Source organism: Meleagris gallopavo, chromosome 2 (assembly GCF_000146605.3).
Source record: "Meleagris gallopavo isolate NT-WF06-2002-E0010 breed Aviagen turkey brand Nicholas breeding stock chromosome 2, Turkey_5.1, whole genome shotgun sequence".
NCBI lineage: Eukaryota > Metazoa > Chordata > Aves > Galliformes > Phasianidae > Meleagris > Meleagris gallopavo.
Window position 1 is genome coordinate 17703081 of NC_015012.2, and position 5858 is coordinate 17708938.

Genomic DNA, 5858 nt, shown 5'->3' on the forward strand with positions numbered 1-5858 from the left:
TGTGATTCATCTGTCAGGCCAAGGCAAGCATTAATGCTGAGTAATGATACCTAAATAGTGCATGGAGATAGGTTCCACTCTTCTTGTAACTCTGTTACTAATTATGAGTACTGCTTACTTCTTATAACACTCATTTAATACTCTTCAAGAGGCGAGGAGCCCAGTGTTCTTAGGGCTCCATACAAACAAGGCCTTGATATTACAGCACGCTCTGTGCTGGGAGCCCATGTGTATTCACAGCTTCAGTGTCAACATCAAGCTCTGTAGACCTCAGCTGAACCCAACACAGATGCTTCAGATTTATTTTTCTGTTAATGGGCTCAGAATCTGGATCTTGGTTATTATTATTACCAGTACACAGCATGCCAAGATGTGAAGGACAAATGAAAGGACAGTCTAAAATGCAAATGATGCAATAAATGGGCACAGAAAATAGCAGGGAGAGAATGTAATCCAAAGGGACAAGGCCAAGAAAATGGTTGTTCAATTTAGGAAGAGCAGTCCAACAAAACTGACTAATATTTAACAGTCACGTACTCACAGTAGAGTCATCTTCTGTGGCCAGCAATGAAGAAAACATTAATGACAGACCCCTTCCATTCCCTTTACTCTCCTTTTTCCCCTGCCCTTCCATCCCATCCCATCCCATCCCATCCCATCCCATCCCATCCCATCCCATCCCAACCTTCTTTTCATCTTTGTGCTTGGCTTCCCTGCAGCAAGATGAAGGCCTGATCTCAGCCTTGTTCCCCCTATTACAGGTAGCGTAGTAGGCATAGGTAAGGATTGCTGGTTGTCAGGGGAAGGGAGAAAGCTTCTGCTTTAGGAGTGATGGAAAAGGAAGCGAACTCTTACCCTTCTTGTCCCCATCCACATTTCACTGACAGTAACAGTCTGCCTCCCTCCAGACCTGCCTGGTGCCACTACAGAATTTGCTTAGAATTCATGGGAAATCTTATGCCCTTTGTTTTAATGGAAACTGAACTGTGGAAAACACCAATGAAGTTGTCCAGAGAGTCTACAGAAGAGAGAGAACCAAATAAATAAACAAATATACAAATAAATACATCTTTTCACACACAGGATGTTACCCCATCTACCAAGCATTCTTTTTTCTGAGCAGTATTTTCTATATGTAGTCTTCTATGTTTTTTTCACACATTTTTGAGGTCTGCATTTCTTACTAGTGAAAAAGCTTTGCAAATACTTGTGCCAGTCTTCATACCATTCATAAGCTGCATGACACGATCACCTTAAAACCTTCCTATGGATTGGACAGTTGTGCAGACAGGGGTTACAAACAGTGCCATGTGACAAATCAGGCCAAAGGACAGGCAGCTGATGTGCTAAGCAATAGTCCTAATGTATAGCTCATGAGAAAGCCATTGGCTGAAATTGGCTTGTCAGTCATTTGTTAAACATTTATTAGCACTGAAGGCTATGTCTTGGATGAACACGGCTGATTCTCACACCAAGGAAGAGTAATGTGTCCTGAGGCTTGTGTTTATGGAATTATGTTCATTGATCTCTTACCAATGGAAGAAGGCTTAAGGAATGTAATTTTGTTGTTAATATTTTGCTCAATGTTGAGATAAAGGACAACAGTATTCTATAGCTGCCCTGTCAGACTGAATGGACACGTCACATACGTCAAATGACAAAATCAGTAAGTCCTCCAAGTCCTACAGCCGAGTCCTAGCATCCTTCCTTACCTTTTCTTTTCTTTTTCTTTTTCTTCTTCTTTCTGGGGAGGTGGATTTAATCTTCTTTCTACAAGTCTGTAAAAGAATCCATTTACAGAAACAACAGCATTGATAGAATTCATTAAAATATGCCTAATTATTTGCAAAATTAAATATTGTTTCCAGAACTGTTATAAATCTGAACATAAAAGCTTCCAGTGGAAAGTCCTGTCCTTTTACTGCAGCATTAGCATTTAGAGCATTTTTAAAGGAGCAATATTGCCACATGTTCAAAGCAATTCCAAATTCCAATTAAAGGGTAACATTATGTTGAACAGTTACAATGCTAGAGATTTGTGCATGATTTATAAGATATAGGCTGAAATGGTTTCTTTCAAATGCCTACACACATCTGAAAGTGGTACCTAATGTATATGTGTGTATCTGCATGCATAGTAAAACCTCACACACACAAATATGCCACGTACAGGCACACAGTTCAGGCACACAGACACACTCCAAAGACATCTTCCATCCATGGATGTTTCTGTCAGTGGGAAGGAACATGATCTTTCATAACAAGGAAGTAACTGTTTATTGTTTCCTTGCCATTTTGTGGCAGGAATTAGACATTTCGTGTTTCTTATTACCATGCAGTAATTACTCCTTGTGTGCTGAAGGCACAAGTAAAGCAATGTTTCCTAATTCCCAGAAGGCTTGTGTTATCTCATGGTGACACACACACACAGCATGGTGTGACATTTCCTCCTGATACAGGTAAATTGGCTAATGCTATATTTCAGATACAGCTTTGCAATTCCATTAAAACCACACTTGCATTTCTCCTGTTGCAAAATACTTCATCGAGCTGTAGAATACAGAATAAAAAAATTGTGGAGTGCTTTTGCCACTGAGATTTTAATAAAATCCTGAAAAGGACTGAACAGAAACATGCCACTGCTGAAAAGCTGCATAGACAGTATTTGGGAGAAAGCTGCTTTCTTTACTCCTGTGTGCATAGGAAAGGATATTGATAATCCCATGTGGCTGACAAGCAACAGTATGAGGACAGCTTTCTTAAAGCATATTGCCAATATAAAGGACATGTATTATCACTAAACAATTTCATGGTGCCACTGTCAGGTTCTGACTATTCCAAGCTTTCATCTCTTCCATTGGCAAATCGTATGAGCAGCCTTCTGCACGTGCTCTCGTCCCAGACCGCTCTCACTTCTCAATATTCTCAGTCATGAACAAGCCCAGGATGTGTCCCAGGTTCCCAGCTGGCTCCTTGTGCTGCTGCTGCTGCAACGAGCAGCTTGGAGAGATGGACAATTCCGTGTCGTGATGAGACCCAAATCCATCATTACATTCTGGTTGTAATATATTTTTCTCAGTCCCCCCATCAAGGTGTCATTCACTATTCTGCCCTTCTCTTGAGATTAAACTCCACCAAGATCAATGTACAGTGAGTCTGGGCATGTGAAGACAGATTCATGACAGGATAGACTGGGGACAGAGAAAAGACCCTTCTGATTATTGCACCTGAAGAGCTCCTCCAGGTCCCTCTCAGTTCCTTCTAGAAAGGAATCTTAGCAATGGAGCATATATTCTTAGTGTAAATAAGTTATTGCTTTCTGCCAGTGAGGTGATACAGCCCTTCCTTTATACTAGCTATTATACTCACAAATAAATTCATGCATGTATATTATAAATATATATAATCTCTAAAACCCAAGTTCCTCTGTGTTACAGAATCACCAAGAGAGGAATTTTTTTCATTTATTAAATGAGAACTTGGACATGGGAAGATTCTCCAAGGGGAACTCTCATCTACCATGAGAAAATCATGAACCTGGCTGCCTTCCAATTATGGTCGTAAGTACTTTTATCCTTTCTCTTAGTGAAAATCACTCCTGCTAGTCTGAGATATTAACAGGTGGATTTTTGGCAATAGCTTTTCATGCTTTACATGCTTTCCATCTAGAAAAAGGGGGAAACGCATCTGGGTTGGAGAGAAGAGGAGACAAACTCTTAACTCCGATACAGTTAGTGGCAATAATGAGATCAAGATGAAAAACATATTTTTTGATTGTGGTTTTCTTTTTTTCCTAAAGTTACCTCTGAGATAAAGTCCCCTATGGATGCATTTTTCAAGATGACAGCCTCTACTTTGCATCTGTCCTACAAAACTGATATGAGCTCTGAAATTCAAAACTGAATTTCAAGTCAGACAAAGTTCAAGGCAGTCTTGGGATTTTGGCTTGGTTTTACAGCTAATTGCATAGGGTAAAATCCTGGTCATCTCAAGTCAGTAACACAAATCTCATGTTTCAGTCGGGCAAGAACATCATCACTGGCAGTTTAGCAGTCAGTTACCGAAAGAAATAAAAACTCTGATTTTCACCAGACAGTCATTAGGGCATCTTTATGCATGCCTGTATCAGCCATACCTATAGTATGCTGGATCTATGTTTCCCTCTCCTTATACTTATCAAGACTTCCCTGCCTCTCTTGTGCTGGAACTCTTGTGTCAAAGGTTGCAATCTTCAGATTCAAGAGACAAAATATTTGCTAGGAACTACCACAGCTTGAGATAAAGCTCTGACAGCATTTTGGTGCTTACAGTCCAAATCCCAAAGGAGTCACAGGGCAGATCCCACTTATTTTAATTGTCTCTAGATCAGTTCTTTTTAAAGCTCTAGAAGCACTGAACGCCATCATATGAGATAAACCAGAAGTGTTTGTCAGAACAAATTGGCAATAATTCTGAGCAGCTATTATCTTCAATTTTTTTATCATCATGTCATCCTCAAATATTCATGACCATAGATGGTATGAGCTTTTTGCCTTTACTCAGGAATTTCCTTTTCAATTTCTCTTTTTCTGAAGGCAGCCTGTGCTCGGATGACACGAAAAACATCTGGAGCGTGATGCAGCCCCTCGCATCCCCATCCGACAAACAGATGGCTGAGCACGCCTCGGGCAGCGCAGGAATATCACCCCACTCGGAGAGTTTTAATGATAACTCAGCTAGTTGCTCCAAAACATCAGATGTTACACCAATATTTTGCACAAATTGAGTAATGTGAAATGTTCTGCCAAGCCTCCTCGGTGCGCTCCTCCTCAGCTGTCAGCCCCAGGACAATGCTGGCAGTGAGGAGCCCTGTGCTCCCACAGGAGCTCAGCTGGCCTGAGTCTGGACTGAGGCCAAATGGCTCCTCAAACGCTTTCCATGGGCTACAGCTGAACATATATTGCTGCTGCATTCATGCAATTCCTTCTAGTGGAAGGAAGGCTTGCATGAAAGCTGCTGGAGTGCTTGCAGTCCTCTCTGGAAGTGGGTGAGGGAGAGGCCCTCCCTGGAGAGCTCACACCGCAGTGTTTTCAGTGACGATGATGAGTTTACACATAGATACTGTGCCGCCAGATTTTGTTTGCTCAAGCGTCATTAAACTTTGTGGAGTTTAAATGTAGCCAAGCCACAACTCTGGCTTATAGTATCCTCCTTGTTGACCACTGTTGATGTAGCTGTGGCCTTGTTCTAATGACCAGAGTGGTGTTCTAGGAGGGCAGCCCCTGTTGGGGTGATGCACTGCTTCACCCTCACCCTGTGATTTCTCTCACATTTCTCCACCACAAAGCATAGGGGTTGAGGGGCTCTGTTTCTTCCCTGGGTGTTGGTCTTGATCAAACTGAGCATATACTTCAGCGGAGCATTCATCCATAGCCACTTTTCGAGCAGCAGTGAGTGGAACAGAGCATGGACACAAAAGCTCCACTCCATTCATCACTCTGGATTGGTAACGGCTTTTGCAATCCAGTTTTGTAAAATAGGGGCGTTTTTATATGGACACCAGTGGTGTTGTGAGAAGGTTGTTGCTGCTGTTGTTGCACAGCAGGATATTAGTGGGCCATGAAGATGATGAAAGGGCTGGAGCACCTCTCCTGTGAAGAAAGGCTGAAAGAGCTGGGCTTGTTCAGCCTGGAGAAAGCTTCAGGGAGATCTCATTATAGCCTTCCAGTACTTGAGGGGAGCTAACTGACTGTTCGTTATTGCACATATCAGTGGAAGAGAAAGATTTTGAAGAACTAAAAGAAGCCAAGAGATCCTCTGGACATAAGTAAGTCAAAAAAAACTGCATTGGCAAGCTGCCTCTTGTGGTCAAGGAAACA

General features: G+C 41.9%; 1 long non-coding RNA gene across 1 annotated transcript; it reads left to right on the forward strand.

The window, feature by feature from the left end:
- The first annotated feature begins 1296 nt into the window (after positions 1–1296).
- Positions 1297–5615, forward strand: LOC109365884. Its single transcript, XR_002111707.1, has 3 exons — positions 1297–1666; positions 3438–3560; positions 4575–5615. It is a non-coding gene; the product is annotated as an uncharacterized LOC109365884 (long non-coding RNA).
- The last annotated feature ends 243 nt before the right edge of the window (positions 5616–5858 follow it).